Raw genomic sequence first — 14,012 nt, 5'->3', positions numbered from 1 at the left:
ATAGACAAACTGAATTGATTGGCAAATGTAATAATGACAATTGTACAACATCATAGGCATAAAGAATTGATTGGCAAAAGGAATTGCGGTGACAAATGTAATAATATACATGGTTCAAAAAGACGTATAAAATCCGTCTCATGATACATAAGCTATGAGAAACCCTAAACTAATGCTATCTAGATACGGCTAAACTGACGTCGTCTAATCAGACGTCTCATCGCGTCCAAGCGGCGTATCTGTCGGATTCTGCAAAAAAAGAAAATAAGACAGTTTTCAGTAAGTATAAACATATAACGACATTTATAAAACAATACAAAAAATAAAAAAGAGTAAACCCTAATACTAACCATGCCGCTGCGAGAACTGAGAATGTCCATCAGGGCGTTTAAGCCCTTCCTGCCTGCGTACTCGCGCTCGTACGGTGTGGGATCACGTCCTGTCATCGACCACTGTCAAAACATACAAAGATTTCATTATGTTAGAACTAAAAAACTCATAAACCCTAAACTATCGAACATGCATAAAGAGCAATGTGAAAAGACTTACAAAATCGGCCTCAAATGATGCCCATCCACCGCTCCCCAAGTGGTGCGAGCTCCCTGCCTCTACTCGCGCTCTGGCTGCATCCTTTTGTTGCTTCCACTTGTCGGGATTCTCGCGCGCTGCTTTCTTCGCATTCTTCCAATCTTCTTTGGCCAGCCAATCTGGCCTATTCCACCCATTCTTGATTGCTTTTTGCACTTCGGAACGCTTGTGTTTGCAGTATTCGCGCATTCGAATCTTCATCAGGTCTTCATTGAAGCACTGATCCCGTGTTGGAACGGGAAACTCATCATGAAGTATGCTGATGACTCTGTTTTTTAAATCACTTGGTACTTCACTCCATTTGTTTAGTATATAGTGTCTAAACAACTGAGAGCAAAGACCACGCATGCGCGAGATCACCTTCTTGCCGTCATCATCCATGATGATGCCGCCGCTGATGTCGACGGAGTAAGGCAAGCCCTCTGGCCGGTGACGCGTGAACCTGGGTGTCCCGGCAGGGGTCTCTAGCGGCGTGTCGATGGGGGTACGGACGTCAGGTGTCTCCACCGGCGTCTGGGCCCCGAAGCGAGGAGTGTCGAGTGGGGTGGCTCCTGGCGGAGTAGGTAGAGGTGTGTAGCTTCTAGGAACAGTCAGCCGTGCAAAACCTGGCGTAGACGGCGATGCTGTGGCTGGTGTGGGGGCGGGCAAAGAAGGGGAGGGTAAAGAGCCTCGTCGAACACGAGGCGGTGTGGAGGCATCGGTGGCGGAATCCCCACAACAACCGCCACCGCCACCACTAGAGCGCCGGTGTCTAGAAGAGTGTGACGCTCGTCTCGTCGACGCCGAAGCTTCGGAGCGCGCCGAATGCTCCGAAAGAGAGGGAGATGCGGATGGTGTAGGAACGCGCGATGATGCGCCAGAGCGATGACGCTCCACGTACCACTGTCTCTGCTGCGGTGACAAAGAAGAAAGAAACTCCTCATCATCCATACCTGCATTAAACACACGAATATTTAAACTTAATATTGAATGAATAGAGTAGACAATGACGCAAAGACCATTAAATACAATGACGTAATGACGCATATAAATACAATGACGCAATGAATCGAGTGGTAGAAGAGGCAAGTCGAAAACTCAGAATTTTCAATCAAAAGATGTGAGCGCGAGTAGAAAAGAGCGTTACACACCATGGAAGCTACATAGAGAGCTAGAGCTTTTACAGCACGGAGCAAAATTGTTCAAATACAATATTTGTGGCTTTAAGAGATCTCTCTCTCATCCTCGCATAACTCAGCATAACTTCCTATATCTATATAGAGCTCTCCGTTTAAACACATATCCTCTGTTTCATTTTGTAGCTCCTCTGCATGCACCCCATATAGAGCAGTAGCATCTTGATGCTCGTCTGGCACCACCGCAGCGGCTTCTGATTGAGCATCTTCTCTGATCTCCTCCATTGATGTCGTTGTGATTGGCACATGGTAGCCTTCATACGTCCTTGCACTACGAGGGGCTAACTCTATGACGTACCACCAGTTTGATGTAGACTTTGTAGGATGAAATACTACCTGCCAAAGCCACATAACTTACATGAGAGCTTTCAAGCACATAACTTGTAAAAGGGGGATGTTAACTATTTATATACTTACTTGTTCACAATGCTCGGGTAGTACGAAAGTGTCTCTTAGGTCAGTCCATTTCTTAGTAGAATCCACCTCAAGAAAACCAGACTCTCCTCTACGCACAGTAGCGTTTCGACCCTCCATGATTATCTGGAATGAACTGTGCCAGCTATTTCCACCTCATCAACTATGTGAATAAGAAGATGCACCTGAATGGTTAGCATTGTAGTAGGAAAATGTTTCTCAAACATGCACACAAGCTCCGCAGCATTTAGTTTGGCGAATGGTATGGAGTCTACGTCGATCTCCTTTTGTGAGATCCATTGCACCAGCTTTGCAAGTTTGTAGATTGTGTTACGGATGTCGAGAGACAAACATCCCTCAATGGCAACCGGTAAAATAAACTGTAAAGTATGTGCAGCAATGATATTAAAGTCTACATTTTATGCAATGATATTAAAGTCCACTATGAACGTACCTGACACATTTTATGCCAATCGTGTGACTTCAAACCGGTAAGCTTTCCTTCTTTAGTAAAACACGTTCGGAGCGAGTGCATTACGCCAGTGGGGGTCCGCAAAGATCGAATGGCCTCTTTTACTTTGCGTTCTTGGGCTCCTGTGAAAATCCATGGTGCTTTAGGAAGTTTTATCGATCCATCAGACGCTGTTTGCGGCCAATATTGCTCCATACGATCCACATTTCTAAGGTCAACTCTGGCTCCCAAAGTATCTTTCTTGCCGGTCAAATGGTCCCATAGTAGATTACCCACATTCTTGAATATGTGCATTGGATCGAGCAAGTGATTGATCACGAGTCGAGGCCAGTATGGTAACTCGTACCATAGAGATAGTCTCTTCATCCCTGGAGGCAATCCGTCATCGCACATCTCCTTCTGCTCTAACCATGCTTGTGCAGACATCCTTGGTGGCTCTCTTCCCAAAAAGCCATCGCGTAACACATGATTCTCCGGAAGATACGCTTGATGACCTTCGTAGATTTGCTTCTTCAGTGAGGGTGCCCTACGTGCATTCAGTCTAGGTCCACATGTGACACATGCTCTGTATCCGCTTGTTTGAAGCCCTGCATGTATACACATGATAATAGATCAACTATGGGGAAAAACCAGATTTACAGTGTCTGAGAGAGGAGTGTCAATAGATCACCTGAGCATTCTGTTAGCCCGGGATAGTCATGCATGGTCCACATTAGAATACCTCTGATCAAAGCATTCCGTCGTCCTGTGTGTCGGCTCATATCCACCACCTCTATGCCAATCCACAATTGTTGTAGCTCTTCCAATAGTGGACGAAGATACACATCCATATTCCCCACTTTATATCGCCCTGGCACAATCAAGCTTAGCCATAGGTGCCCCTTCTTCGTAGTCAACCACGGGGGAATGTTGTAGTTGACGATGACAACGGGCCATACACTGTAAGATGTTGATCTTTGACCAAATGGATTTACGCCATCCATAGCCAGGCCTAAGCGCAAATTTCGAGCTTCCCTGGCAAAATCCGACCATGTTCCATCTATATGTTTCCAGGCTGCGCAATCTGCAGGAATTCGTAGCACACCATCCGAAGATTTATTCTCCTCATGCCATGATGCTAGGGCGGCCATGGACTTACATTCGAAGAAATGCTTGATGCGAGGAAGCAAAGGAAAATGTCGCAAAACCTTTTGTGGAATTTTTGTCCCGTGGAGATCTACTCGATATCTTTCGGAATCACATTTCGGACACTTCTCCATGTCTGTGTATTCCCCTCTGAAAAGAATGCAGTCATTAGGACAAGCGTGGATAGAATTGTAATCCATCCCCAAGTTTCGCAAAATCTTTCTTGCTTCATCTCGGGAATCTGGCATCACATTGTCAGCTGGTAGAATGTGCTCTTTCAGCAATCTACACAACATAAAAATATGATACAGTCGTGTAAAAATCTATCAGATCATTATACACCATGAGTTCTATTAAAGTAAACTAATTGTAATAGATCACCTGAAAAGCGCTGTGACGCTAGTGTCACTCCATCCAAACTTTGCCTGCATGTTGAGAAGAACCAGGAGTGCTTTCAATCTAGACATACGTGCTCCATTATACAATGATGTATCGGCTTCACTTTTCATATCATCATAGATAAGCCTTTCTGAATCCATGATCGTCTCGATCATTTCATCAATCTCGGGCTCAAACATTGCCTCGTTGGGAATGTGCTCTGCATGATCATCCCCCGAGCTGTCAGAGGCTACATCTTGTGGCCTCACATATGCTGCTTGACCAAAGCGCCTGCGAATACGTCTATTGGGTTGCAAGATTGCTGCTTGTTGGCCAGCGTCAGAGTCCGACGAGTTATAATTGGCAACAACTCGATCTATAATAGATGGATCGAACTCGCCAAATTCACGAACGTGCTGCAAAGAAACACGTCTTGTCCGTCGCACAGCATGCTTGCATTGATTACAAGGACATAAGACCCTCGTTGAGAGATAGGTGTTTCGGTTGGACGGTCCCACATCCTCGTCGCTACTCATAATGAGGATAAAAAACTTATAACCTAGACAACAAATTTAATATTCTATTGGCATTCTTCGTCTTATCTCTCTCTCTCTCTCTCTCTCTCTCTCTCTCTCTCTCTCTCTCTCTCTCTCTCTCTCTCTCTCTTTACCTCACATTCTCTAGTCATGTCCAATCCCCGCACACCTCGGTCTAGAGGTGCACGGAGATCAGAACCACCGGGTTATAATCTCGTCTTTATTGGTCAATACCTATATTTGTGGGTACAAGAAATCTAGACACCCACGTCTACATGATACTGCATGTAGTGGACAAAATCCCTTTGCCTCTTCTCTAGCTGTAGCACTTCACTTCATCTTAACATCTTTTCACAGTAGATCTTTTCACTGTTCGTCTAACTCTAAACCCTAAACCGTAAGTAATTCTTGCGTGGACTCGATCTAACGTAAATAAGCGTAAATCTAAATAAACGTAAATCTAACTAAAAATAAAGCTAAATCTAATTTAACGTAAGTCTAATGACTAGAGGTTGTCTAGATGGTCATTGTGTCGGGGATGTAGTGACTCTTGCCGCCCTGAAGATCCACCTTCTTCCCTATCTTCTGAAGACATTTCACCAGTACTTTTGGATCGACGGAGCCCACTATGAGAGAAGGCAGCAATACCCTATATTCCATTGAGGGCTTTCTTCACCCGCTTCATGCAGGCATCGCAGTCTATGGAGACCCGCATCTAATCTAATATAACATAAATCTAAATCTAGCTTAAATAAATGTAAATCTAGTTAAAAATAAACCTAAATCTAATTTAATGTAAGTCTACATATAACCTAATCTTTAACGTCTTTTAAAATAGTTTCCTACGACGTTATAACTCTCTTCTTCCTGTGTGTGTGCGCGTGTGTGGATGTGTGTGCCAATAAAAAGAGATAAATGGTATAACCTTTCTATCACCCATGCCAAGTATGATAGATTGATTATGCCATTTCTCTCTTGAATAATAGGTCTTCAGTTCAACTCTTCGTCGGCTAGATCTTTAGGTCTTTTAATTTTAATTAGTTTCTTACGACGCTCCCTTAGTTTCTCTTTCTTTCTCTTTCAATGTGTGTGCGTTTTTTTGGATCGTATGCATGTTTTCTTTCTCTTTTCCTCTCTCAATGTGTGCGTTTTTTGTTTATGCATGTTCTCTCTCTCTTTTCCTCTCTCAATGCGTGCGTTTTTTGTTTATGCATGCTCTCTCTCTCTTTTTCTCTCTCAATGTGTGTGTGCATTCTTTGTTTATGTATGTGTGTGCGTTTTTGCACTCTCTCTCTCTCTCTCTCTCTCTCTCTCTCTCTCTCTCTCAAAAACACTATATGTGTGTGTGTATGTGTGTGTGTGTGAGAGAGAGAGCGAGGGAGAGAGAAAGAAAGGAAGGGAACATGAGAATGAGGAGAGGGAAGGAGCATACCTGTCTCTCCTTCCTCTCCTCGTGCGTGTGTGTGTGTGTGTGTGTGTGTGTGTGTAAAAGAAAAAGAGAGAGAGAGAGAGAGAGAGTGAGGGAGAGCGTTACCTGCTCTTTGCTTGAGGGCGCCGAAAAACTCAGATCTGAGATCTGAGTTTTTGGGCGCGCTCGGTTATTTTTTTTACCCCAGCTGGCGTCGCTATGAGCGTCGCTATAAGCGTCGCTAATGTGAAGATCCTCTTGTAGTGAAAATGGCAAACAATAGCAAAGCTAGGTTTGTAGGCATTTGTAAAAATGTTTTTGTAGAGGCCTTTGGCATTAAGTAGACAGTGGATTTTTATGTTATGTCTACCAAAGGAAATGGTTACCCATTTATCCTAGGGAGACCATGGCTAGTGAAAATGCGAGCTTTGCAGGATTGGGAGAGTGGAAAGCTAATTTACAGAAATGACAATCATAAGAAGGTTGTCTTTGACATGAAGGAGCAACGCCAAGAGGAGATCCATGAAGAATCATCTCAAAGTGAGACGGAGGAAGGTTGGACCGATAGCACTTCAGAAGGAGAAAGTAGCGGTAACATTACTGAAGAGGAGTCTTCCATCGAAGTCATGGGGGTAAGGTTTAATCCAAACAACCAGGAGACCTCTTCTCGAGGTTTGGAAGAGGTAGGTACTCAAGAGAACCAAAATAGGCAAGATGAATGAATGTTAGAAGGTATGTTGTCTACAACACTTACAAAGGACAAAAGAGAGGAGTTCAAATGTGTGCTAGGGAAATTTCCGAGGCTTTTTGCTAAAGACTACACCGATGTGCGTGGAGTAGATGCTGTTCAACACAAAATTGAGTTGAAGCCAGAGGCCACACCTAAGGCTCAAAAGCTACGAAGGCTAGGAGTCATCAAGGATCAAGCTTTACTCAAGGATGTAAGAAAGCTTCTAGCATCAGGTTTCATTTATCCAGTGGAGAATTCAGAGTGGGTCTCTCCCGTTGTTGTCACTCCTAAGAAAAACGGCAAGTGGAGGGTGTGTGTGGATTACCGTCCACTTAATGAGGCAACAAAAAGAGATCACTTTTCCCTCCCATTTCAAGATGAGATACTAAATGAGGTAGCTGGTCATGAGAAGTACATTGTGTGTGATGGCTACTTGGGTTACTTTCAAATAGGTATCGCATTGGAAGATCAATTGAAAACAACCTTCATCACTCCTGGGGTTGTTATGATTTTAGATTCATGCCATTTGGCCTGACAAATGCTCCCGCAACTTTCCAACGCTTCATGAATATGGTGTTTCAAACATTCTTTGGAAAGTCCATTAGGGTTTTTATTGATCATTTTTGCATTTATAGCTCAAAATCATGGCATCTACAAAGGGTAGAAGAAGGTTTAAAGAAGCTCTATGACATGGGAGGTCAACTCAACCCCGACAAGTGTCACATAGGTGAGGATGAAGTGATCTTGCTTGGTCACAAGGTTTCCTATAAAGGCATTGAGGTGGATCCTTCAAAGGCAAAGGCTCTTATTGAGCTCCCATCACCCAAGAATCTCAAAGAGGTAATCTCATTCATTCAAAAGGTGAAGTATATGTCACGCTTTATTCACTTAGCCTCGGAGTTGCTTCATCCTTTGCAAAAGTTGACACAACAAGTAGAATCTGCATGGTCTTATGAGCTTGAAGAGTACTTTTGTAACATTAAAGTCATTTTGTCAGAGCTACCAATACTCATTCCTCCTTGTTGGGAGTACACATTCTTTGTTAGCTCTAGTGTTGGAAAGGAAACAATTGGTGCAGTTTTATTACAACAAGATCCCCACAGTACCAAGATACGACCCATCTACTTTGCTAGTAGGGTCATGAATGCTTTGGAGAGAGGCTACACGGAGGCAGAACTCATGATGCTTTCTCTCATGTTTGCGGTGAGAAAGTTTAGATCCTACTTGCTACCAAAACCTTTTGTAATTCTCACTGCAAAAAATTTGTTTCCTTGGGTGTCATCTCAAATGAATCTTAGCACTAGGATCTCAAAGTGGATTATGGAATTGCAAGAGTTCCAATACTCTTTCAAGGTAGAAGATAGTGTGCGTGCACAATTGGCAGGGATCCTTACTTATAGGGTACATGAGAAGGAGATTAAGGTGCCTGAAGTAAATACCCTACCATTGCCACCACTTAAAAGTATTCCTAATGCTTTTACCTTGTTCTTTGATGGAGCTTTTCGACGAGTCACAAGAAAAGCAGGGGGAGGGCTAGTATTGCTCAACCCAAGTGGAGAGGTGGTCATGAAAGAGAAGGTCAATCTACCAGGTTCAACTAGCAACAATGAAGCATGATTAGGCCTAATCCTAATCCGGGATTCTAAAACCTATAAATAGAGCCCTTCTCTCCCTTGTAAAGGATCACATGATCACACTACACCACACCATTCTCAACACATAGCACACCACTCTTCAAGCCTAGTTGTGTAGAGTGTGTGCATTGTGAGTGCTCTATTCCATCACTACACATAGGTGCATGGAGAAGCTTGAAGTTAGTTATGCCATCTAGAGAAGTGGAGTGATACTATACTCTGCAATCACACTTGTAGCCTACTCTTGTCCATAAATAAGATTCATAGTTTTGGGTGCAATTGTATGCTGCAACTACGACTCTTCTCTCCAAATTGACTTGAGAAGTTGGCTCATCAGGTGGTTGAAGGTATATTGTCCTTGAAGTTTGTTGTGCCATTTCATGCTTGGTGGTTTGAGGGCTTGTTGAATTGTTTGCCTAAAAGGTAAATTGTAAGAGTGTGCTCGGTGAGAGGGCTCCCGTGACCCTAAGACAATTTGTGTATTGGCAACAAGGTCAAGTTTTGTGTTGTCTCTCTATTTCTCATCAAGCTTTGTGTGCATCTAGTCTTTAAGGCTAAGACTGAGTTGCTCAAGTTGATTTGTGCTCTTTACCTCTCTCTGGCGTGGTGAATGTTTGTGTTTGGTGTGTGTGGCTATCTTGCATTCCCCTCTCTTTGTGCGTTTGAGTACAAGGAGATATCACGTGCGTCCTAGTTCGCATCTACAACTAGGTGGTGCCCCTTTTCTTGTTTGGTTTCTGGCTATGGGTTGTTGTTGTTTTGATTGTGCTTGCCCCAGCCCTAATTGAGCAGCACGGGAGCCTCGAAGGGCGTTTAGAGGCCGCTCTTCTTGTTGCCCGCCCCGAACTGCCTCAACAACTACTCGTTACTAATACAGCTTACTACTAATTACAATCTATTTGACAGCTTACCACTAATTACAATCTATTGACAACTACTGGTTACTAATATAATTTACTACTAATATAGCTATTTGACAGCTATTGGTTACTAGTAGAGCTTACTACTAATACTTTTTGTTACTAATACAACTTTTCCTTCCTTTGGAGCTTGAGTAAGTAGAATTGGGAACATACCCACTCCTCTAGATGGCATAACTAACTTCAAGCTTCTCCATGCACCTATGTGTAGTGATGGAATAGAGCACTCACAATGCACACACTCTACACAACTAGGCTTGAAGAGTGGTGTGTTATGTGTTGAGAATGGTGTGGTGTAGTGTGATCATGGGATGATTTACAAGGGAGAGAAGGGCTCTATTTATAGGTTTTAGAAGCCCTGATTAGGATTAGGCCTAATCAAGTTTATTTGAAGGAATAAAAGATTATGCATATTTTTATTTTTTTTAATGAGGGTGGGTCTCTCTTGTCCTTTGAGTCACATGGATGTGGGCTCAAGGGAAGAGAATTATTGAGGATGAAAGGAGAGAGGGATTGAGTGAATAATTTGGGAGGGCCTACTCTAGTAGAGGGTGCATTTTACAATAAGGTTAGTGGTTAGTAGTTAGTAATTATCACTAAAAAATATTTACAAAATCATTCACCAAATGGTGAGATATATGATGAGAAAAGTTAGAGAAGGGATGAGCTTGTAAAGAGAGGTTGAAGCTTTGGAGAAGTTGACATTCACCTCTTTATAGCACCGGAAGAAGAAGCAGTCAACATGGCGAAGCAGCGCGTGTCGATGAAGCTATGTTTTTTCAAACCTTGAAAAATTCATGATAAAAGCCTTCATTTGCAGAGGTTATCTTTGGATGTTGGCTGATTTTTTGAAGTTCTTTACAAAGTTCAAGAGAGTATGGTAATATGGACATATATATAGAGAGAAAGGGGGACGCATAGGGTGTAGAAATGGAGGATGAAGGCTATGGAGGTGTGAGAGATGTGGCAATGGTGAAGACGGTGAATTAGGACATGGGAGTTGCAGGTTTGGGAGTGGGAAGGAGAGGGAGGAGTGTGTGTGAAAGAGGAAAATGATAAAGTGGAAGAGGGAGTGTGGCTGCATAGCATGGGCAAACTGGGTTCCACCAATAAAATCATAGCTCACAGCTCGTAGCTCAAAAAATATGAAAAAAATTGAGGGGAAAGTTCAGCTCACGAGCTACAACTTTTGTTTGTATCACCTTTCCAAATTCGGGGAGTTTGTGATCTTTAAAAATTCAGCACAACCGACTGTTTTTTCCACTGCACAAGGTCCTTGTGAGGTCCTTCTTTGGATGATTCTTTTGAATACCTCCAAGAGTGAGCTCCCCATGGTGCATGCCTGCATTCCACATACCCTTGACCTTATTTGGTAGGTCTATAATTGAAGATATTGTTGAGATCATGATATAAGTGAATAGTACAACTAAGAAAATCAAATATTGAGGGGTCTAAAAAAATATGTACATGTCAAATATAAATAATATAGGTGGAAAAAATATAAAGGGGTCAAAATAAATCTCTCTCACTATAAGTTTACCATAAAAAGATGAATATTTTTGGTGTTCTAATTTATGAGAGTAAAAGAGAATAGATGTAGGAAGGAAAAATCACAATAGTGAAAAAATATACACATAAATAAAATTAGTTTTTTTGGTTTTTTGTTGGGATGGAGTTACACCAAAAATAAGAGAAGCTTGCATGAATTTATTTTTATATGGAATAAAGAGTATGCAAAATTGTAAGAAAAAATATGATAATGGTGAGTCAATGTACATAGCATAAATAACACACCATACATAGAAATATTCAAATAAATACCAAAATAATTATGAAAAATCCTTTTATTTAGGCTCTATATACAATGAAATATTTACACACAAATGGGCCATAATATACTTATATTTTTTATATATTTTTATTTTTTGGCTCAACTAGCCCAATGACTAGCTAGCTGAGGGTTTTTAAGAAGATATGGGAAAAGTCCCCTAACTGACACACACCTATATATAGTGAAATGGTAGGGATAGCCACAGTGTTTGGATGATTTTGGTAGGGTGGGTTAACTCACTATGGCAATTACGGAGAGCCGAAAAACGGCTATCAGTATCTAGATGACTTGTGGGCATGTGGACCCATTTGGGATGATGAGATTAATGTTTGTGATGTTCATAATGATATTGGTGGCACTGAGTTCCTAGTGGTTATGATTTTCATTGTCAGTAAGAGGTTGGTTTGAGTGATGTGGATTGTGATGGTAGCCTTGATTCTGGATCTGATGATTGACAAGTTGACATGGATGAGGAGATGCAAGTCGTTGAGTTCCATCCATTGTCAAGGGTGAGAAATCTTAGGAAAGCCTCACATGCATGTGTGGATGTTAAAGAGGATGGTAAGTTGGAAAAATGGGGTAGCCATGATGACATGGATATAGTGGATGTTTTGTCTTGGCTTGATGTGAGTGATACATCTCATGGTGGTGAGGATGTTGATTCATTCTCTTTTGTTTTTATGACATGAACGTTGGTGGTTGGAGCTCAATAGTGATTGATGATTGTCATTGTGACTTTGAAGGATTCCATTATGTGTGAAAGATGGATGCAAGGGATAATACTTTTCCATTTGATAGTGGTAGGGGCATACGGTGTTGATGTATTTTTAAATGATGTATCTTTGCACTTAAGCTTGTGCATTTGTCTACTGTTGAGCATGAATGCACTAGCAGACTGGGGGTTTGGCAAACTATGTTACGCACATTCTAGAAACCCCGTTTTTCATAAATTTTTACACATGGACATGACGCTTGATGTCAAAAGGGTGATCTGGCCGCCGTCGACAGGGGCGGGCTCGCCCCACTGCTCCCCCTGGTGGAAAAACTTCTACAGCTCAGTAGCACTCGGTTTGGACTAGAAACCGTTTTGACCCCCTTCAACAGGATCCACCTTAGGAGGCCCCTTCCACTTCAGTTCCTCCACCTCCACCTCCTCCTCCCTCAGACACTGCCACTCTGCCTCCTCCCCCACCTCCACCTTCGCCTCCCATACCCCCTCTCTCCTCGGTGGGGCCCACGGCCTCATCTCCCGACCCCTCCTCCACTCCTCCTTAGATGCAGGGTACTAGACACACGTCTGCTGCCGCGAGGCAATCTCTTGGTAGTGCTTTCACCACGATCTATGTGGCTCAAGAGGGACATTCCCACCTGAAGCTACCTTTTTTGATGCAGACTTGTCCTTTTGCGTAGCAGTCCCTAGAGGTTTGACTATCTTTGACATTCGCAGATGTTGGGACTTCTTTGACTAGAGCTCACATGGTTCCTGGGTGACTCTTCTTTTGACCTAAAGGAGGCTTGGTTTCAATTCCACGTCCTCTTTCTTGGAGCTAGATGCATTGAGGCTTTGGACACAACAGTGGGTTTCTCCTTTTCGCTATGCGTAGGGATTCCATAGAGTGGACCCAACACACAGTCCTTCACTCACTCTAGATTCAGGCTATTGAGTTCTCACACCATAAAAGGGACTTAGGGGTAATAGATTTGGTGCAGACACTTTGGCCTCTTACCAAGTTCAGCGTGACACCTCCGGATGCAGCGAGTTGCAGGCACATTGTGCTGCACTTGTTTGCTAACACTCAAAACCCTCCTTGTTATGTATTTTTACATGAGGATTCTTGGATAGAGGATATAGCCCTTCGGGATGCACGCTCGTCTTGGGCCAGGGCGGGACAGTCACTCCTTTTGCACTTGTCTAGAGTTCATTCCAATGTGGATTACTTCCCATCCAAACCGGCCTCAAAGATAGCAAGATTGGCTGTTGTGACAGCATCCATTGTCTCTCACTAACTCCAAGAGGATCATCTCATGGAATGTGAAGAGATTAGGAGGGCCCCAGTTTTAGCGCCAGAGGGGTTCGCTATGTCAGAAGCTTTCGAGATGCCGAGTGGTGAGATTGGCATTCTTATGCTACAAGAGCATCATCTTTGCCGCATTAGACGGTGTGGTCAGATTTTGCGCGATCGCTATGAGACGTTTTCGTCAGCTTCATTTGGACTTGGAGGTATCCAGGGAGGGGTATGTATGACTATTGCGGATTCTTTGCAGCAAGCCATTGTGAACATAGTGATTATTGTGCCAAGCAGGGCTCAGTGGATCACTATGCAGGTTCAGGGTTGCCTTGTGGGCTTCTCGAATATCTATGCGTCTGATGTGGTGAGTGCACGTGCAGATTTTTGGTCTCATATTATTGAGTCTCTACCGCAGGGAAATTTTCAGCGATTTTGTGTCATTGTTTGAACCTTGACCTAGCTAGTTTGAGCCTCATGATGGTGCCCACATAGATGGGATATTACAAAGAATATAACAACCAAGATTCAGACTCTACTCCACTGAGTTACACCCAAATGGCTAATTTGGAATTGAGTTGATTGGTATGTTTTTCACTTTTCAAATATTCATTTTTCATTTTAAGTAATTACTCAGTTCCCTTTTAAAAATGTGACTACTAATCTCACTACTATTTTGTTGTTTCACCTCTGTATTATGCATGGATAGTGGTTGTTACACATATAATCTACGGACTTACATGTGGCTGAGATGCACAAACTTATGTTTTCTCATTTCTTTTCATGCATAGAATA

The sequence above is a fragment of the Adiantum capillus-veneris genome, chromosome 10 (genome assembly GCF_014529385.1).
Source record: "Adiantum capillus-veneris isolate H3 chromosome 10, ASM1452938v2, whole genome shotgun sequence".
NCBI classification, from domain to species: domain Eukaryota; kingdom Viridiplantae; phylum Streptophyta; class Polypodiopsida; order Polypodiales; family Pteridaceae; genus Adiantum; species Adiantum capillus-veneris.
This window is presented reverse-complemented; position numbering follows the sequence as displayed.